Here is a 23,050-nt window from a genome sequence, read left to right as displayed (position 1 = left end):
GGTTTCTTCCCACAGTCTGAAAAACGTGCGTCGGCAATGCGAAATTCTCCCTCAGTGTACCCGAACAGCCGGAGTGTGGCAACTAGGGGATTTTCACAGTAACTTCACTGAGGTGTTAATGTATGCCTACTTGTGACGAATAAATAAACTTTTAAAAAAATTTTCCTCATGTGTTGCACAGCCACAGTGTGTGCTGTCCAGTAACCAATTAAACAGGAGGCATTGTTCAAGTAGAATGTGTCATATTAAAGTTTATTTATTAGTCACAAGTAGGCTTACATTAACACTGCAACAAAATTAGTGTGAAAATCCCCTAGTAGCCACACTCCGGCACCTGTTCGGGTACACTGAGGGAGTTTAGCATGACCAAATGCATCTAACCACCATGTCTTTCAGACTGTGGGAGGAAACTGGAGCACCTGGAGGAAACCCATGCAGACACGGGGAGAATGTGCAAACTCCACACAGACAGAGACCCAAGCCGGGAATCAAATCTGAATCCCTGGTGCTGTGAGGCAGCACTGTTAACCACTGTGCTAACCATTCCGCCAGGCTGTTATCACTTTATGACTGAGTGACTGACACATGGCACTCTGTTACAATGCTGGAAAAAACTGATGAAGCTCAGTCTACCAGAAGCAAACATATTCAAATTAAATCAGCCCTGGGCCATGAATTCCCAATACCTTCTGATTGGGAAGTATTGAAATTTCTGAACTTGATTCAAACTTCACATGGTGCACCCCAGTGTTGAGGCCAGCACTGCACGCGTGGCATACACATCTTTTGTACTACCTGCGTTGTTTCCCTGTATTTAACTTGAAGTTTGAAGAGGGTGCAGAAGAGATTCACCAGGATGCTGCCTGTATTAGAGGGTATGAGCTTTAAGGAGAACCTGGACAAACTAGGTATTTTTCCTGGAGCGATGAAGGCTGAGTGGAGACCAGATAGAAATCTATGAGAGGCATAGATAGAGTTGACAGTCAGAATCTTTATCCCAGAGTTGAAATGTTTAATACCAGCACTTAAGGTGACAGGGGGATAGTTCAAAGGAGATGTGAGGGGCAAGTTTTTATACAGGGAGTGGTTGGTGTGCAGATCACGCTCCCAGGAGTGGTGGTGGAGGCAGATATGACAGGAGCCTTTAAGGGGCTTTTAGATAAGCACATGAATATGCAAGGAATGGGAGGATATGGACCAATGACAGGCAGAAGGGATTAGTTTAATTTGGCATCATGTTCGCCACAACATCGTGGGCCGAAGGGTCTTTTCCTGTGCCGTACTGTTCTATGTTTTATGTTAATTCTTTGCAATCACTTATTTGACATTTAATGCAGAAGGACTACATTTTTAAAAAAGTGTTGTTACAATCATATCAGGTGTTGGTGAGAGCTGGAATAGTTTTGTGAATAAGTTATAGGGCACGGAATGATTATATGGCAAGGATTTCAAGGCTGCAAACTTATCTTATGGTTCAAGAGACACCTGTCACACTGAGTGACATTACTGAAACCTCAATAATCTCACTGCCTTTTAATCATCATAATCTGTTCATGATCCTGGAGTACAGGCAAAGAAGGCGTATGTGACAAGAACTCAACTCATTTATCTGAAACTCTTGCTCCTACTTCTGTTGAGTTCTGCAATAATTTTGTTAACATCTCAAATGAAATAGCAGAGAGATGAATTTTAGATGAATACGTTTAGTATTTATACATTGGTGACCCATGCTGTTATTTCATGGCTTATATGCCTTCTGGGTCTCAGCCATATTTTTATCTGCATTCAGAGAACTTTGGAAAAAAGCCATTACAGACACTGAATGCAATGCTGCAATCTACTTGAAGCTCCCAACATAAATCATGTTCCATGCTATTTATGCTTACTTGGAAGCTCAATTAACTTCAGAATTGCTGTATTTGCACATAATTTCAAGTGACTTAACTTTAAACAATATAAAAATTATGAAGCACATTTTTCTACAGTACTGAGAAGGCTGATTGCCATTCTAGTAGAATGAAAAATTCCCACCTAATTTTGACAACAGGTGACTTTTGAGGTGCAGCGTCCAAACAGAATTTGTACTTTTAAATTACCTCTTAAGTAAAGAAGCTCTGTTGGAACCAACATTATGATCACTTGTGTTACAGAACATACTTGATTTGCCTGTTGCAGAATTTTCAAGTTCAATCATGGTACCTAGTGTATCAGGTCTTCCTAAATTCATCCCAAAAAGGTGAAGACACTTCTTTGTTGTTCTATTTTCTCTTGCCATGAAAGAATCCGTTGCAGGTGTAATGAGGACAAACTTTCGCACCATTAATAAACCCCACTGTACATGGGCCAAGTGGCCTCTTCAGCACTATAGGGACTCTACAATAGTAGAATTTCTCCGGAGACGGAAGAAATTTGGCATGTTGTCTATGATTCTCACCACCTTTTACAGATGCACTATAGAATGCATTCTTTCTGGTTGTATCACAGCTTGGTATGGCTCCTGCTCTATCCAAGACCACGCAAAATTACAAAAGGTAAGTGTAGCCCAATCCACCATGCAAACCAGCCTCCCATCCACTGAATCTATCTACACTTCCCACTGCCTCAGCAAAGCAGCCAGCAAAATTAACAACCCCACGCATCGTGAACATACTCTCTTCCATCTTTTTCCATCGGGAAAAAGATATAAAAAGTCTGAGGTCAAGTACCTACCAATTCAAGAACAGCTTCTTCCCTGCTGCTATCAGACTTTTGAATGGACCTACCTCATATTGATCTTTATCTACACCCTAGCTGTAACATTACATTTGGCAGTCTGTCCTTTCCCTCCCTATGAACGGTATGCTCTGTCTGTATAGCGCGCAAGAAACAACAGCTTTTACTGTATACTGATACATGTGACAAGAACAAATTAAATCAAATCAAATCAAATAATCCAGACAAATGCTATGTCACTTACAACAGTCAGTTTAAAGTTAATTTTGAGACTCTTCCCTAAGCAGTAACTGCATTGAAACCTACATTTCTGTATCAGCCACTCATACAGTCAAGCAGCACAATATAAGAGATTCTGTGAATATACACCTGTAAAGAATCAAACAGCGCTGCCTTAAAGATTATGATTTTTGAAGGGCTTTTCTTCCCAACATTCTGTTATCATGCTGTGATATAAAATAGTGCACATTGTAAAAGGAAGAACAATGCTGAAGGCTTTCTCTCCTAGATAGAAAACAGAGCCCTCGAAAGGGAAATCTTGGGCTAAGTTCGGTTAATGCTAAGTACTTGTCCCTGGACACGTTCCATGTATTATTTAGCACATTTTTTCTCAAATTTGATTTTAAAATAATCATTTTAAAGGACTCCATGGTGAAGTCCTGTAAGAACTCCATTTGCTAAGTGAAAGGGAATAAATTTGTGGCATGAGCTAAAGGGATCCCCTTGGAATTTATTCCCTCCCTAATAGTTGTGCCACTCTATCCACTTTTTCTTCAGACTGGTCATTAGCTGTTTCCTTTCTGTCCCACTTGGCCACTGTTCATTGTGACATTGCACTCAGCAGAGATTGAAGGGGGGAAAAGTAGAAAGAGCCTCACGACAAGTCTGGAGACGGAATGAACATAGTGGGATTTGAAGGAGACCACAGGGAATGGGAAATAACTAACTTCTCAGGAAAATGCATACTTTGCTGTTTTATTAAATTGATGCTTAAGAATGGAATGCCTGATGTCTTAAGGGAAGATGTGAAAGATATTTTTGTTTGATGGATCTAGAGATCAGCGGATTCTCACCATGGGAAAATGTCCTGTGAAATCGGAAACCCCATTCCTTACAGATTCATGATTTTACTGCACCTACTTTTTACTTATTCATTCATGGGATGTGAGTGTTGCTGGCTGGGCCAACATTTATTAACCATCCCTGATAGCGTAAACATCACTGTGGATCTGTAGAGCCACATGTAGATCAGACCAGGTAAGGACCATAGATTTCCTTCCCTAAAGAGATGGGTTCTTACAACAATTTCATGATTATCATTAGACTTTTAATTTCAGAATTTTTATTGATTTCAAGTTCCACCATGGTGGGATTTGAACCTGAATCCTTTGAGCATTACCTTGGGTCACTGGATCACTAGTACCACTTTGCCACTGTCCCCGCTTCTGAACAGTACTCTATTCTTTCCAGGCCAGAAGAATTGAAGTTTTGAAAAGTTGCTCAAAGGAAGGCAAAGGAAATTAAGCATCTATTTTACATCCTTGAGTCCAATCATGAAATAATTTCATATGGCAGCAGTATGGGTGCCTTTCAGTGGATGACTTGTTCTGGGTGTGTTCATTCAAATGGAGTTGTGTGGCATTCCTTGACCAGCATACAGCTTCACTGTCAGATGCTGCACTCAGATTTACAATACGTGACATGATGAGTTGTTTGAATACAATGCGCAAATATATGGGGTTAAATTTTCTTTGCTGTATATCTGGTGGCCTGGCAGAGAAGATCACTCACCCATTATAGAACCAATTTGATTTTCATACAATCAAAAATCCATTTCAATTCTCTTCCCACACCTAGTGGTGCACTAAGGTAGACATTGATCTGTTTTCATATTGAGTAATTCCTGGAACAGGTCGCTAGTCTGTCATCAGGGGTTGATAGCTTGAGGAACGCCTCTCCACATCAAGCATGGCTGACCAGGAGTCTCTCCCATTCTTACCACCAGCCATTGGCGTGTTTGGAAGGATTTGCAGGTTGTCACACTCAACCTGTCTGACTGTGTTCTGAACGCACCTTCCTTGGCCATCAAGTCCTGGGGTGGGACTGGAACCCGGAGCTTGTGGCTCAGAGATTGGGATGCTACCATAGCGCAACAAGACCTTGAAATCAATGGAATGAAAATTGCCAGGGGTCTGTAATGAACAACCAAAAGTTTTCCAGACTTGAAATGTTAGCTCTGTTCTCTTTTCCAGCATTTTCTACTTTTGTCTCAGATTCCAGCAACCACAGTATTTTGCTTTTATTTCAGTAATGAACAGGTCTGATTGATGACTGTGAATAAGGTGAGGATAAAAAATATTTCCACAGTTTACTTTTTTACAGATCCACCTCAGCCTGTGGCACAGTGATCTTGTCTGTGCAGCTCTTCACATTTCGCCTCGACCCATCCAAATGCCTAACTTCCCAACTTCCATTCATCACTCGCAAACAGTTTAAATGATTAACCTATGGTACATTTCCAGCAGTAGCCTTATTCCTTCAAGACAATAGTTATCAGCATCGCCTCAGAAAAAAAAACACAATTAATATTGTGATTTTTGCCTATATGGCTTCAGTTAGATTTTAAGTTAAACCACATTATGTTGTTGATTTGAGGTAAAGTTCACCTGAAAAGGGTTAACTCCCAGTGACGTAGCAGACATTTAAAATAGTGATTACAATAATAAGATGGAATATGTTTATTTTCAAATCCTGAGGATAGCCCAGGGGAGTTAGATTGGTTTTTATTTATAGAATTCCGACAGTGAAGAAGGAGGACATTCAGCCCATTGAGTGTGCGTTGACTCTCTGACAGAGTGTTATTATCCAGGCCCTCTCCCCATAACCCCACACAGTTAACATGACTAATCCATCTAACCTACAGATTTTGGGACACTAAGGGGAAATTTTGCATGGCCAATCCACCTAACCCACGCATCTTCAGACTGTGGGAGCACCCAAAGAAAACCCACGGGCACACAGGGAGAATGTGCAAACTCCACACAGACAGCGGCGCAGGCCAGAATTGAACCCCGGTCCCCGGCACTGTGAGGCAGCAGTGCTAACCACTGTGCCACCATGCTGCCTTCTCCCTGCCTTTTGCTAAAAGGTATACCTGATCTGTAAATGTCCACATCAAAGGGGAGAGCTTCTTACTCAAGGGGGAATGACCATTGACTGACAGCTCAAGAAGCCAATCTGCACCATTGGGGGAGTGATCAGAGATCAATCTCATGTCTGTCTGTCTCATTTGGAATGAGTATGGAGCAGCCAGAGAGTCTGTCACATTCTATAGCTAGTGAAAAAGCCTTCAAGAATCTGGCTGCAGCACAAATATGTATAAGTCGCAAAAGAAAAGATTAGTGTCAGTTAAGCTTAGGACCTCAAAAGTAAGTTGATCTCATTTGAATTGTGCATTATATGCCTTTCCCCATCCAGATTTAACATTGAAAATTGTGCTAATGGCATTCATCATTCTCTAAGAGTAAATCAAACAACCACTTCCAGAATCTACAAATGCAGTGTTAAACATGGAATGCATGAATTTGCTGTCTGACTTATCCTGTTGCTCTGCAGGCTGCCTTCATTGATAGGCTCAGAATTGAAATCCATGATGGGGCATGGCATTGTGCCTATTTCTCACTAGTTACTCACTAAAACCACAAAGAAAGATACCAGCGTCCGCAGTATTTTGCCTTTATCATAGGAAAGGGGATCGAGAAGGCAGGAGAATGGGGATGAGAATCGTATCAGCCATGATTGAATGGTGGGGCAGACTCGATGGACTGAGTGGCCTAATTCTGCTCCAATATCTTAGGTCTTATTGTCTTAAAGCAGTACTGATGCATTCATTAAATTCTTAACAAGATGATAAGTGTTACTTAAAACCAAACAACTTCACCGGCACTGGAGATCTAATTCTGCACGTGTGAAGTCTCATTTCCTAAGGATTTAATTATTGTTGGAGAATTTTTTTCCCCTATTTCTTCAGTCCCACCTTTCTATTTCTCTGTTTTTTTCCCCTTATTTTCACTTTCTGTCTATGATTTTACAATAAAGTAAATAGTCCAATTCATGATTACGTGTTTAGATGCTGTGTGAGGAATTTTCAGTTCGATTGGTTGAAGGGCCACTCTTTAGTTTGTCCTATTCATTCATGTCACATCCTCTGCATGAGGCACTGTGCTGGATCAGATTCTCAATGGCAGCAAGTTGTGGCTGAAAAGCCCACAAAGTTCTGGGGAAGCTAAAGTGCAATGGATTGGCAACACCATTTCTTTGCCATTGCTCTTCTCACCGATAGAATTTCTGATCACCATTTCTACCTTTATCATCACCTTTTACATTCCGTTTGTCTTTTTGTCTACGCCATTCGTATCAATTATAACCCCCCCCCAACCCCCATCCACCCCCTTATCCTCACAGTATAAATCTTGTCCAATTTTCCTTGACTTCAGCTCTGACGAAGGGTCACTCAGATTCGAAACGTTGGCTCTATTCTCTCTCCACAGATGCTGTCAGACCTGCTGAGATTTTCCGGCATTTTCTGTTTTTGTTTCAGATTCCGGAATCTGCATTATGATGCTTTTATCCCAGACATCATGCACCCGCCCCTTGGTTCACTTAACAGATCTCTCCTTCAATGGAAATATTTCCCCTTGCAATCTCATCACCCAGGGCCTTCTTCCCATTTCACTTCTATCAATGGGCCAGCTGTACTCATTTGATGCCAGCTCCAACACCTCCTCTTCTATGGGTATAAGGATGATGTGGAGATGCTGGCTTTGGACTGGGGTAAACACGGTAAGAAGTTTCACAACACTAGGTTAAAGTCCAACAAGTTTATTTGATAGTAAGCTCACTAACATTCGGAGTTTGCCCCTTCGTCAGGTGAGTGGAGAGTTCTGGTCTCAAGCAGAGCATATAAAGGCACACACAGCTTTCAGGATACTGATTAACAAAGAACAAAGAACGAAGAACAATCCAGCAGGGGAAACAGGCCCTTTGGCCCAACGAGCCTGCGCCGCTGCATCCTCCTACACCTACCCTGCCCTGCATGTCTGCGAGTGGAACCCCCAACTTAGCCAGATTCAGGGGAGAATAGTGTCAATTTGGTAAACCAATCAGCCTAAGAGCACATCTTTGGGGTGTGGGAGGAAACTGGAGCGCCCGGAAGAAACCCACGCAACCACTGGGAGAATGAGCAAACTCCCACAGACACAGGCCCAAATCCATGTATCTGCACAGCTAGCAGTGCTAGTCTCTGAGCTGTTGCGGCGCCCGTCTACCGGTCCAGGATCAAGCACACACACCGACACGAAGTACTAGGCCACTCCCGGAACCTCCAAGAGCAGCCCACGCACGACCCACCGTGTGCATGCCCCTCGTTTGACAACAAGGTGGACCTCTATCTGCGGAATAAAAAGACAAAAACGTTAACATATAAGTCTGCGTTTCCGGTGTCTCCCGAGGCTCTGACCCTATTTAATACCCCCTACTATAACCCTCCATCCTTGTTTCGCTCATGTATCTATCTAAGTAAACCTTAAACGAGTCCAATGTGCCTGCCTCCACCACCCTACTCGGTAGCGCGTTCCACACCCCCACGACCCTCTGTGTGAAGAACCTTCCTCTCACATCCAAATTATACTTCTCCTCCCTCACCCTTAAATCATGACCTCTCGTAATTGTACCCAGTCTAGGGAGCAGCCTATCACTATTGACTCTATCTATTCCCTTCAGTATCTTATATACCTCTATCATGTCTCCCCTCAATCTCCTTCTTTCCAAGGAGAAAAGTCCCAGTTTCTCCAACCTTTCCTCGTAACTCAGTCCTTCCATGCCAGGCAACATCCTGGTAAACCTCCTCTACACCCTCTCCAGAGTCTCCACGTCCTTCCGGCAGTAAGGTGACCAGAACTGGACGCAGTACTCCAAATGCGGTCTAACCAACGTTCTGTACAACTGAAGCATTAGGCGGCAGCTCCTATACTCTATACCCCTTCCTATAAAGGCTAGCATTCCATAAGCTTTCCTCACAACCTTCTCCACTTGTGTCGCAACCTTCATAGACTTGTGAACCTGCACTCCCAGGTCCCTCTGTATTTCTATACTCCTAATCGGTCTACCCTTTATCACATAGCTCCTCTCTGCATTATTCCTTCCAAACTGCATCACTTCGCATTTGTCAGGATTAAATTCCATCTGCCACCTATCTGCCCAATGTACCAACCTATCTATATCCTGTTGTATCACCTGACATTCCACCTCAGTATCCGCCAATTAGAATGTGAGTCTTAGCTTGCCTCCTCTGTCTGTGCACAGTCACCATATCATCAACTCCATGCCCCCCAACTTCCACTTGAGTATCTACATACTATCATGTGGCAATATTATCAGGAAAAGTGAGACAAAGTGGGATAAACTAACAGCAGCATCTCTGACCCCTCTCTTGATTCAGATGCGTTCCCACTGCTTGTTCAATGTTAAGATCTTGATCAATCAAAATCCCCTGCAATTTAACATCAGCACAACAGAAGCCAAGCTTGTTATTTCCCCCCAGTGCCAACATGCCTTTGGCTTTAGATTCATTCACGTCGCTGGTTTCAACCTAGGGTAAATTAGAATGTGTGTGATATTGGTGTACTGTATGACAAGGGGCTCAATTGCCTATTCCATATCCAACCTATCAGTACAGCCTCTTTCACTCACTCTATAACTCTGTGCGGCTCTGTCCCCTCTTTCTCACCAACATTGTTGAAACCTAATATTCTGCTGAGGACCCCAGAGAAATCTATAGAGAATATAGAAATCTGAGGGGACTACTCATAATGAAGAACTTAGTGGATGGACAGGCACTGTTGGTTCCGAGTCGGAACAAGTATTAATATTACTTTTCCTGTTCAATTTGTCAGTGTGGTGATAAACTTCAGCAATTTTCGGCTGGAAGTTAAGGTGAAAGGTTAAAGCCCATAGGATCCCACTCAGGTAAAAAAAGGGACAAGGAGAAGATGAGGTGAATTGGAAAGTATTGATTAAGTGATGTTATCCTTTAGCATTGGAAGGAGGATTGGTCATGGTAAAAATTCCACAGGTTTATAGTCTGGCAAAGAATCAGTCAAAGGTGGGTGACAATGATGAGTCTTAATTTAAACAATGTGAGAAAGTAGTGAATCGTCAAAAACATGCACAGTTGTGCGTCTGCAGCTTGGAAGAAAAGCGATTGAAATTTTCAGAGGGGCACATATCATTTTTATGCCAATAAAATAGAGAGATAAGAAAAGTTGTGAGGCAAAGAGAGGTTAAGGGCTAGAGTTGAGAAAATGATCATTTATCAGGATTTACCAGACCAGCCATTTCTAGTATCCTGTACAACAGTACAAAAGAGGTGTGAGAGGATGCTCCCCAGATAGGAGAGAAATATTTTACTCTTGGGTAGATTCTTGTTCAATAGAGAATTAACCATTATTGAGGGCAAAAGGAAACTGAGCTGTTTGGAGGCAGCTGCTGCGAAGGGGGACTGAACTTTTGCATGAAGTGGGAGGGGTTGGTGAAGCCAAAGTGTCAACAGATGGAGAAGGACTAAGGCAGAAACTATCAAGGGACAATTAATTTGACTTGCAAAAGACTTAATGAAATTTCAGATAGACTAATATTATGAAAACACTTCTTTTTTGATTTGATTTGACTGATTATTGTCACATGTACTATGATACAGTGAAAGGTATTGTTCTTGCGTGACAAAGCATACCATTCATAGAGTAAATAGGGGAGAGAGGAAGGAAAGGGCGCAGAATGTAATGTTGCAGTTACAGGTAGGGTGAAGAGAAAGATCAGCTTAATATAAAATAGGACCATTCAAAAGTCTGATAACAGCAGGGAAGAAGCTGTTCTTGAGTCTGTTGATACATGATTTCTGTATCATTTTCCCAATGGAGAAAGGTGGAAGAGAATATGCCCAGGGTGTGTGGGGTCCTTGATTATGCTGGCTGCTTTTCCAAGGTAGTGGGAAGTGTAGACACAGAGTCAATGGATGTGAGGTTGGTTTGTCTGATAGATTGGAACACAATCACAACCCTTTGTAGTTTTTTGCGGCCTTTGTCAGAGCAGAAGCCATACCAAGCTGTGATATATCTAGATAGGATGCTTTCTATAGTGCGTCTGTAACAGTTGGGAATAATTGTAGAGAACACGTTGAAGTGTTGGTGGACTTTCTTAACTATAGTGTTGACATGGAGGCTCCGGAACAGATTGGCGATCTGAACAGTGAGAAACTTGAAGCTCTCGACCATCATTTTAGAGTATGATTGGTCACCTCAAGGGAAGCAAGTTGTCACCTCAGTAAGTCGCCAATACCCTATGATAGTGTTAAAATACTCTGTGGTAGCACTAAAATACAAAGTTGTTTCTGACAAATGCCAACACTAAGTTATTCATGCTTTAAGGGTAAAGATAGATTGCTTCATTTCCCTCAGGAATATTAAAGACCAGCATTGTAAAAAGCCAAATGTAGAAAGGTCAAAGTGGAAATGGGAGTGAGAATTGAAATGGTGAGCATTGTCCAGTGCTGTTAATAATACAACTGATCGTAGACATTTCTGTGGGACCTCATGTTTAAAAAGGAGAGTGTACTGAACACCAGCTACTTTATTTTAAAAAAAATCTAGTATCATATTTACAATGTTCATGGCTGAGTCTCCATCACAAAGTTTGCTTAAAGACCTTAGAAGTAAAGGATTTGTAACTAAAACTTGTAATTAGTGACAGACTAATCTGACAGGGCTAGGTGAACAATTAGATTAGCATTTGTGAAAGTGAAAAGGGGGCCATTAGTGGGCTTTTAGCTGTGCTTTAGGTAATAAGGCTGAGTTGTAAAACTTTAAAAAATGTTATCCAAATGATTTGCTACATAGGAGAGGCTTTCACATGGGGAAATAGGAGCAAAAGGTGCCGGCATAAGATTGCAAATCCATCAACATCTTGCTTAACCCCCACCGGATAACACTTTGAGGCAAGTTTTCTCTTCCAGAAATGGAATCTGCAAAACTTTTAGAATAAAACAAAATGAAAAGAGGAGTTGGGGAAAATAAAAGTCAGAAATTAGCTGTGAAAGAGAAGCAATTGATTGTTTAATAGCTTGTGAACAGTTTCATTTTTAAGTTGCCATTTCAACAATACGATTTCACCACTGACATGTTCCTTTTTTGTATGATTGGATTGTTGGATACTTTTGTTCATTTATCCATTCTATGCATTGCTGGTTTCTCTTCCTCTGGTACTTCCCAGGGACAAAAATAGTACCTGTTTTCACCATCCCTTCTGATATCAGTGTCCAGGACCCAAACACATTTGTTACAAGAATTTTCATGTCCTTCCTCCAATCTGGAATATTGTATTCACTGCTCACCTTGTGTTTCCTCTACATGGAGACATACCACAAATGACTGGTTTGCTGAACTGTGATTACCCATGTCCCCTCCACTCTACTCACATCCCCCCCACTCCTCCCATGTCCCTAACCCCACTGTCCCCCAGGACTTGCATGGAAAATCACTGATTGAACTCCATGTAGGACTCATTGAGTACGAGCTCCCTGGGGACTGGTAATTAACTAACCAGGTAGACCTTGTATACCAAGCCATGTATAAAGCAGGCCCCTGAGTGGGCCCATTATTTCATTGTTTCAATTGGGAGCTGTTGTGTTCACCACAGGCTTGTGGTTTTTTTGCTTTATTTTGTTTTGCGCAGTAAAGCACTATTCCTTTACGGCTGACTCCTGGAGTTATTATATAGACGTACCTTATCCAACACACACTGCCTCAAAAGAAATGTCAGGGAAGCCATGGAAGTCTACCAACATCATACCATTCCCCAAAAGAGTAGTTTTCTCATCCAGGACATCTGGCTCCCTTGCTCAAGAAACACATTGGTGGCAATCAGTGGCAAGGATTATGTAACAAATCAGTACAAACTCAATTTCCTCGATCATAGCCTAACCAATCAGTAGTAACATTGTGTCCATTTTCCATTCTCCATTAAATATGTATCTCTTACATCTGTTGCACTCATTTCTCAGATGATGGGTAGATGAAGATCCTTGAAATGTTGAGGTCCACCAAAGGAATTCTTTTACAGTGGAAATTTTACATGGTGTAACTATAAAAATGGCCTGACTCAAGGTTGCTGATCTTACCAAGAACGCCTTAATAAAAAACTGAATTTCTGTGCTATTTACAAATGTGGTCTTGATCTCCTTTTGGCTCACCATTACAATTCTCACTCCCATTTCCACTTTGACTCTAACCAAGCTGAATGTAAACACCCTGAGAAGTACCTGAACTTTTCCTTGGAACTGTACAGTCCTCTGGTGATCAGTGACTTTAGTAACTGCAGACATTAGTCATCTGTTCACCTTGCCTGTCACCTCTCTTTCTCCATTTTGGAGATTGATGTGCATATGTATAAGGAGCATTCCAAGTAAGGGCAGATTTTACACATTCATAACCCGTTATCGTGACACCTAATCTTTAACGTTATTTTTCTTTCCATTAAAGTTTTCCTTTAATCCTCCTTTCTCTCCTGAAGGCAGATATTCACATCAAAACCAGTAGAACTGCATCCTAGCAGCCCTCTGGCATTACCTCCCAGTGTCATTCAGAACATAGATCAATCAGAACATAGATCATTTTTTATATATCTAGTACTATTGCGACAGTCAGTTGACTTCAGTCAAACAGAGAGCAAGAAATTGGATGGAATTCTCCCAACTCCGCATACCTCCCTCCCCCACAGCTGGTTTGGTAGCAGGCAGGCACGGAGAATCTGGTGGGAACAAAAGGGTGGGATTTATCATGCAACCGACTATGTGTTTCGCAGAAGCAACTAACCATTGGCAGGTTGCGGGGTCTTCTGGCCCCGCTGTTGTCAATGAGATTTCCCATTGAATGCACCCCTTGCTGCTGGGGAACCCATGGGCACTGAGCAGGGGGCCTTACCCCCGACACCCTGGGGGTGGGTTTCCATGGCCTCTGTTCCATCCAGCAGGGTCGGGCAGTCTGTTCCCCGTTCGTGGGGAGCAATAGTAAACCCTGCTGCAGTGAACCACTCCTGGCCGGGGGGGAGAGGGAGTCACTAACGGGGTGAGGGGGTGGCGGAGATGCTAATGAGCCCAGAGACTTCAGTCCCGAGTCTGCTAACGGGATGCAAATCCTGATTTAAATATTGGAATCGGCTCTGTGTCAATTTCCAATGCCGAGTTGATGATGCTAAAAATCTTGGGGTTGGGAGACACACGTAGGCCGTGGGGCCCAATGGGAAGCCTGCAGAAGGGCCTCCGCTGATGTCTCTCAGTCCGTTGTGGTGCTAGACGAGGGAGAATTGTGCCCCCCCCACAACGCCCATTTGTGTTAATGTGGCCACCTTTCTATCTGAATGTCCAAAAGGGATGTTTCCAGCCTTTTTAGTTAACAAAAGTTTGCCTCCAATATGCAGCCTTCACCTTTCAGTATTCAAATCCCCTTCCCAAATGCATTCTATCAGTTGCAATTGAGAAAGATAGATACCTGCATTGAGATAAATCAAAATAACTTCCATTTATATAGCACCTTTTACACCTTTGGGAACCTTGAAGGTACTTCACAGCCAATTAAATGGTTTTGTACTGTCGTCCCTGTTGGGACGTAATGCATCGAAGCGTCAGTCTAAATTATGTGCTTAAATCTCTGGAGTGGGGCTTGAACCTGTAACCTTTGGACGCCGATGGAAGTGTTACCACTAGGTCAAGGTTGACATTTTGTATATTAAACAACCTTCATATCCTTAGAATGTTTCAATTTGCGTTACAGCCAATGAAGCACATCTCAAGCACAGTCATAGTTGAAAAGTCGGAAAAGTGACAGCCGGTATGTACACAGTCAAATCACACAAACAACAATGAGATCAGGAATCAGAAACGCTGCTTATTTCAGTGCTGTTGTTTGAGTTACATCTGGTCAGGACACTTCTTCAAGTAGTCCTGCAATGAGGTTTAAACCCCTAAAGTTCAGTCAGAGACGAGAGTCTTATTACTGCATAAAACTAATGTAGACAATTCAGGATTTTTAAAGAGGATTAAACCTCCTCCAATCGGGTATACAAATCCCACTGCAACGTCATCCTTCTAGGTCCATGCACGAACTGCAGATTTTTTATTCTCAAACTGAGGTACCTAACTTCATAAAGTCTGAATGTGCTGCAAGATTCCAATTTTTCTTCCTCTCTTCCATTGTCTGTTATTTTTCTGTATTTATTGACTTCCTATTGAGGCGGCATGCTAGCACAGTGGTTAGCACTGCGCATCACAGCGCCAGGATCTGGGTTCGATTCCCAGCTTGGATCACTGCCTGTGTGGAGTTTGCATGTTCTCCCCATGTCTGCATGTGTTTCCTCCAGGTGCTCTGTTTTCTTCTCTCAGTCCAAAGGTGTGTGGACTAGGTGGATTCACCGAGCTAAATTGCCCCTTAGTATCGGGGGACTTGTTTGGGTAAATACATTGGGTTATGGGGATTGTGCCTGGGTTGGATTATGGTCAGTGCAGACTTGATGGGCTGAATGGCCTCCTTCTGCACTGTAGGGTTCTAGGAATCTATCACTGTGGTTGTCTTTGCTGTTAGTTAATTAAATAATTTTCTTCAATGATTACAATGGCTTCTGTTGCAGAGCTGGCACTCTGTTTAAAAGTTAGGCCAAGAGGTTTCCTGGAATTATGGCAATATTTAGAGGGGTTCTCCCATATGCATGCAAATATTGGCATAGACGATGACTATTGGTATGTATTATGAATGGAGTGGCATTACAACTGCACTTGATCATCCCAACATCCACATATAACCATAGATAAAGGCAAAATACTGCAGATGCTGGAATCTGAAACAAAACCAGAAAATGCTGGAAAATCTCAGCAGGACTGACAGCATCTGTGGAGAGAGAATAGAGCCAATGTTTTGAGTCAGGATGGCTCTTTGTCAAAGCTGAGTAGCACTTTCTGTTTTTGATCCACACGCAACCATTCTGTAGAAGACTCAAGATTGCACTTTGGAGCAGGCACCCTGTTTTTTTTTGCCATTGCCCTAGTCTGGAGACTGTATGGCCATTTAAGGTGTGCTGCTGCCATTGGTTCAGCTGTGTAAAATAAACTCAAGGCAGCTCCAATGTTGGAGTTTTCCGTTAAGTGTATCAAGTAAGATACAGGCCGAGATTTTCCGGTCCACCAATTGGACAGGAAGACTTGGAGAGTGGCCAAATGGCCTGCCACTTGGAAGGATCAGAAAATTCAGGATAGTTTCTTAAAACAGAACATTTTGATGTCAATCAGACAGCAGACTATACTCAAGCCGGTGTTGTGCAATGAGATAAGATTAATTCATGTCCTCAATGAGAAGTCTGCCCTTCGGTAGCTATGATCCTAATATGATTGAATTTTACATTAAGTTTGAGGGAGAGAAGAGTGGGTCTCAGACTAGTATTTTAAATTTAAATTAGGACCATTACAAGGGCTTGAAAAAAGAGCTGGAAAATTAGATTGAAGGAAAGATCAATAGAGATTCAATGGCAGGGTACATTCCAAAGCGAAAGAAAAATTCCAAGGGGAGGATCCATCATCTGTGGCTATCTAATTAAAAAATTAACGATAGTATTAACTTTTTATTAATTGCACAAAGATAGGTAGCAGGTCAGAAGATTGGACAGAATATAAAAAGGGACAGCAAGGAATGATTAAAATATTAAAAAGGAGGGGAAATTAAAGTACAAGAGAAAGTTGGCTAGAAATCTAACAACAGGTTCCGCAGGTACTTAAAAATGAAAAAGAGTTAACAAAGCAAGCACTGGTCCTGTAGGAAGTGAGCCTGGGAAATTAATCATGGAAAATAAAGAGAGTGCAGGTGAATTGAGCAATATTTTGCATCAGTTTTCACTACAGAGAGTAAAAGTAACATTCTGGTATGGCAGGGTGGTTAGCACTCCTACCACACAGCTCCAGGGACTTGTGTTCAATTCCAGCCTTGGATGGCTATTTGCTTGATGTTTGCACATTCTTCCTGTGTCTGTGTGTGCTTCCTCCAGGTGCTCCGGCCTCCTCCCATAATCCAAAGATGTTCAAGTTAGGTGGATTGGCCATGCTCAATTGCCCCTTAGGTTAGATGGATTCGCCATGGGAAAGGTGAGTGTTATAGGGATAGGGAGAGGGCCTGGGTAAGATGCTCTGTCAGAGTCAGTGCAGATTCAATGGGTCGAATGGCTCTTCTGCACTGTAGATATGTGCTGTAGATAAGGGGAACTAGTGGATGTACTGTATCTAGATTTCAAGAAGGCATTTGATAAGGTGTCACATTGAAGATTAGTGCAGAAAATAAAATATCATGGTGAAGGGGGTTATTGGCATGGATTGAAGATCGGCTATCTAACAGTAAGTAGTACATCAATGGGTTACTTCATAGTTGGCAAGATATAATAAGTGGTGTGCCTCCAGGAGCAATGTTGGGACCTTTAATTTATATAAATGACTTGGGCAAAGGGACGGAATAGTTGCTGACTTTGCTAACGATAAAAATATGAGTAGAAAAGTAAGTTGTGACAAGGTCATAAAGAGGCTAAAAAGCTATCTGGTTAGCTTAACTGGGTGAACAAAGATCTGGCAAATGGAGTATGATGTGCGGAAATATGAAATTGTCCATTTTGATAGAAGAATGAAGAAGAAGCAGATTATCTAAACAGTAAGGGATTGAAGAGCTCTCAGATGCAGAGAGCTGGGCATTGTGGTCAGGGTCTGGGAGAGGAGGGTGCAGACAAACCGTAAGGTCTTAGAGGGCTCAACTCGGATTCTCATCATCCACACTGAGCAATCAGACTTGCAGACTAAAAAGACCAGCTCAAAAAGTCAGGCTGAAAGTTGCAATATTTCTTTTAGCTGGTTTACGAGTGCCAGGTCAATTTCATTAGTTATAACTGCCACTTCTGACCTTCAAGGCAGCTTTGCAATTCTGATTTTCTTTTTAAATTTGCCAGTAAACCTCAAAGCTGCTCGAAGCTGAGAAGCAGCATTAGCTCAGAAGTTCAGTCAAGGTTTTATTAAACTAATACTAGGAATAGGCAGGTCATCTTATAAGGAAATGTTGGACAGGCTAGGCTTGTATCCACTGGAATTTAGAAGAGGAAGAGGCAACTTGATTTAAACAGGTTCTTGACAGGTTAGATATGCAAAGGATGGCTCCTCTTCTGGGAGAACCTGGAACTAAAAGGTCACTGCTGTGCCCTTAGCAATGTGCACACTTAAGACAGAAATGAAGAAATGTTTTTTGTCTGAAGGTTGTGGGTCGTTGGAACTCTCTTCCTCACAAGGCAGTGGAAGCAGAGTGCTGAATACAGTCAAGGATGAGATGTATAGACACTTGATAAGCAAGGAGACAAGAGTTTTTGGGAGTAAATGAGAATGTGGGATTGAGGTTACAGTCAAATCAGCCATGACCTTATTGAATGGCGGAGTGGGCTTGAGTGGCCCAAGTGGCCTATGCCTCTTCTTAATCTGTATGCCCACACCGTGTGGATCACTTACCAGCTGAGATAGAAGGGGAGCCCCTTCAGTGACCTTTATTTCTTGCAGAATTCTGACAGCAACACATCTAAAGAATAATAGAGATGCTGTCAGTGATTAATATTGCTATGTTATCCTTCACACTTGTCAACAATGGCCTTCAATAGTACTTAGTAAGTCTCAACAACTATTGATTGTGTGATCAATGGTTGCCTAATTGAAACGAAGCAGTTCTTCCTGTAATGTGGTCATAAAATTATAGAATATACTCTCCCTGTCTATGAAGCACTGAAGCAGCAGAACTGGATCAGAGTGAATGTATCTGATCACAAAACTCTCTAAATCCAAGCTCACGAGATATTATTGGGTTAGTCTTAATTATCATAAGTATGTTAAGCCTCTGATTTAGGTTGGGCCCACTGGTCAAAGGGGAGGGTAGACTATGGTAGTCTCAGCCCTTCAAGGATGTTGGCAAGTCTTAGCCCTTGAAGGATTTTGGGTTCAATTAAAGGAATGTGGTTACTTAAAGATAGGTAGTGGCATTTTCTTCATTTGTTCATAGGATGTGAGCATCATTAACAAACCAACGTATACTTATTTCCCCTTGGCAGTGATTCTGAAATGTCTTTTTGAATGAGTGCAGACTGTGCGGTGTTGGTACATCTACAGTGCTGAGCTATGGAGCCAAATCATTTGTCTTTCCAAAGCTTGTGAAGGCTTCAAAATATAATTTTTCACCCTCTGTAAATTCTGCGTGGAGAGCAGAAATGGCTGACAAAGGGAAAGAAAAAAGAAGGCAAGGCAAGAAGGGGCAAAGTGAGTCCGTGCTTATGTGATGAAGCAAAGCAGGTACTCCAATTCAATAGTTGGCAAAGTGAAGGCACAATGTGACATTTCAGAATACCATCACCAGAGAGCAGCGTAACGTGCCTGGCAAAAGGTGACAGCTAGTGCATACTCTATTCATCCAACCTAGTTGTAGAAAATGTGGCAAAATCTTTTAAAAATCTGCTGAGGTAAGGCTATCCAACAGTGTGATTTGCCCAGTAGATGGCTCGAACATGCATACCACAACCATTTCAAACATGTTTCACATTGAAGGCAGGTCAATGTCAAGCCCTCATGCTATTTTGCGACTCTTCTTTACTTATGAGGAAACTCCTACTCCAGAAGGCACACACACTTCACAATTTTAAGCCTTGCCATATTTTTCAGTGGGTTTCACCCAGAACGTGTCCCAGCGTGGGTCAGAATGGGCTACAGGTCACGTATATGCTTGTCATTGTTCAATTGTTCCTTTAAGATACAAGTTAAATGGGTTGTGGGTTCATTCCACTGACCCCACTCAAACCCAAACAAAACCTGAGGGGAATTGGCAGGAAAATGGGATCAGCTTCCACCTCACAGCCCAATCTGGGATTTTGCTCCTCTCTGCCCCACCAGGTCAACAGCTACTTGCTTCTTACAGTTGAAAAGTAGGACCACAAAGGTTGTGATCTTAGGAATACCAACAGTGTCATGTGCCAGTGAGAGTAGAAATAGCAAGGTGTATTGGATGAAATATGTGGCTGAAGAAATGGTGTGGAGTAGGGGGGTGGGTTGGTAGTTTCAGATGACTGGCATATTGGGACCAGTTTTTGGTAAGTTGGGACCTGTACAAATTGGATGGTTTATACCTGGGCAGGACCAGGACCAATGTCCTCGGAGAAGTACTTCCTAGAGGAGTTGAGGAGGATTTAAACTTAAATGGCAGGCAGTGGAAGCTATGCGAAGAGTCAGAGGAGGGGGAATCAAGGACAAGAGCAAAATCGTGAAAGGGGAAAAAGAAAGGGTTGGATAGAGAAATCAAGGGCCAGCATTTATCAGGTCCACAGTGAAAAATGATGGGAACAGGACAAGTAATGTTAAAATGAAAATCCTAAAGGATTTGTACCTTATCGCAGGGAGCATTCAGAATAAAGCGGATGAATTACTTACACAAATGGATGTGAATGAGTAAGATATAGTTGGGATTACGGAAACATAGCTTCAGGATGATCAGGGCTGTGAATTGAACACCCAGGGGCATTCAGTATTTTGGAAGGACAAACTGAAAGGAAAAGATGGTGGAATCACATTGCTCGTTAGAGAGGAAATTAAAGCAACAGTGAGGAAAAATGTTAGCTCCAACAATCTGCATGGATAGAGCTGAGAATAATTAAGGGACACAAAATGTTAGTGTGATTTATATATAAACCCCTTAAACTATAATGTTGATGTTGGGAATGGCATTAAACAAGAAATTAGAGATGCATACAATAAAGGAAGATCTGTAATTATGAGTGATTTTATAACTTGCATATAGACTAGGCAAATCAAATTAGTCGCAATTTAATAGAGGAGTAATTCTTGGAGTGCATACGGGATGGTTTTCTGGACCAATACATTGAGGAACCAACTCAAGAACAGGCCATCCTAGACTAGGTATTGTCGAATAACAAAGGAATAATTGGCCATATGTTGTGGGGATAAGCAATAATAATAGGACAGAATTCTTCATCAAGATGGAGAGTGACATAATTGATTATGAGACTAGGGTCCTGAATCTTAATACAGGAGACTGTGATACTGTGAACTGCGAGTTGGCTATGATGCATTGGGAAACGTTACTTAAAAGGGTAATAGTGGATAGGAAATGGCAAAAACTCAAAGAGCACATGGGTGAACTTTAACAGTTGTTTATTTCTGTCTGACGCAAAAATAAAACTGGAAAGGTGGTCACATCATGGCTTACAAGAGAAATTAGAGATAGTATTAGATCCAAGGAAGAGACATACAAATTGGCTGCATCATCTAAAACCTAAACATGTGTAAAATTCAGTATTTTATGAATGAGCATAATCAAACTCTCTAACAGCCTTATCCATTCCATCCTTCAATTTTCAAAGCACAAAGTCATGAAAAAAATCATATTATATTCTTTTACACAGATTTTTTCAAAAAATGGAGGACATAAATGAAAGTGTAAAGACCAGGGCTCATACACCAACTTCAGGAAGGAAAGGCAAGAAGAAATGAATGAGAGGCTTTCAGCAAAGTTTGCGCTGTCCTCATGAAAACATGTTCCTCGCTTCTTTCCCTCTCTCATCTCTTGCCTTTCTTTCATTCATTGTATCATGGAATTAAATCCCTATACTGCAGCAAGAGGCTATTGGGCCCAGCGAGACCCACACAGACCTTTCCTCTCAGGAGCTAACCTGTGGCTATTCCCCTAGATTTAATCTGTCTCTTGGGTCAGAATGGGTCACCCATCTCCATGCATGGCCTTGGTGCTGCTTTTTTGGTTTGCTTCTCAGTGGAGCCAGAAAAGTTAGCAGAGCTGGCACAGTGGTTAGCACTGCTGCCTCACAGCACCAGGGACCTGGGTTCAATTCCAGCCTTAGGTGACTGTCTGTGTGGAGTTTGCACATTCTCCCCATGTCTACATGAGTTTCCTCCCAGTGCTCCGGCTTCCTCCCACAGCCTAAAAATGTGCAGGTTAGGTTGATTGGCCATGCTAATTTGCCTTTTAGTGTCAGGAGGATTAGCAGGGTAAATATGTGGGGATAGGGCTAGGGGGGCATTGCTGTCGGTGCAGACTTGATGGGCCCAATGGCCTCTTGCTGGACTATAGGGATTTTATTCCATGATACCATGAATGAAAGAAAGGCAAGAGATCAGAGAGAGAAAGAAGCCAGGAAAAAGTTTTTATGAGGACAGAGCATACTTTGCTGAAAGCCACTCATTCATTTCTTCATGCCTTTCCTTCCTGAAGTTGGTGTAGAGCCCTGGTCTTTACACTTTGATTTATGTCCTCCATTTTTTGAAAAAATCTGTGTAAAAGAAAAGCTTACACTTGATATGATTCTTTTCATGACTTCAGAACATATCAAGATGTTTTACAGCAAATGAAGTGCTTTTGATGAATAGACACTGTTCTAATGGACAAAGAGCAAGATCACTGAAGATCCATGCATAACAGACCTTACTGAGCCAGCGAGCTGCCAGACCACAATATGAGCCACAATATGAGCAATACCAACTGTTCTAGGCAGTTCACTTTCATATACACTGACATTGTTTTTTAAATATCATTAATTAATAAGGGGCACAGATCAGCTAGTCAATATCTTTTCCCAAAGGTAGGGGAGTCTAAAACTAGAGGGCATAGATTTAAGGTGAAAGGGAAGAGAAACAAAAGTGTCCAGAGGGGCAATTTTTTTCACACAGAGGATGTTGAGTGTCTGGAACAAGCTGCCAGAGGTAGTAGTAGAGGCGGATACAATTTTGTCTTTTAAAAAGCATTTAGATAGTTACATGGGTAAGATGGGTACAGAGGGATATGGGCCAAATGGTGAGTGTCTGGAACAAGCTGCCAGAGGTAGTAGTAGAGGCAGTTGGGACTAGCTTAGGTGTTTTAAAAAAAAGGTAGCATGGACAAGTTGGGCCAAAGGGCCTGTTTCCATGCTGTAAACTTCTATGACTCTATGACTAAGTAATTCTGGCTTTAATGCAACTCGTACTGTGGGATATGTAATGATTTCAAAAGCTGCAAAACACTTGTATTTCATGGTGCAGATTACTCGGATAGTTTTAATCTTCTGGACCAATTAAGATATGTGCATAGTTTGTTACAATATAAAACTGTGGTGTGTTCTTTCTAATCCCTTCATTGCGCTAAACTGCAAAGTGAATTTTTCATTCAATAATAAC

Source organism: Carcharhinus amblyrhynchos, chromosome 20, assembly GCF_965287045.1.
Source record: "Carcharhinus amblyrhynchos chromosome 20, sCarAmb.v2.hapA, whole genome shotgun sequence".
In the NCBI taxonomy this organism is placed as follows: domain Eukaryota; kingdom Metazoa; phylum Chordata; class Chondrichthyes; order Carcharhiniformes; family Carcharhinidae; genus Carcharhinus; species Carcharhinus amblyrhynchos.
This window is presented reverse-complemented; position numbering follows the sequence as displayed.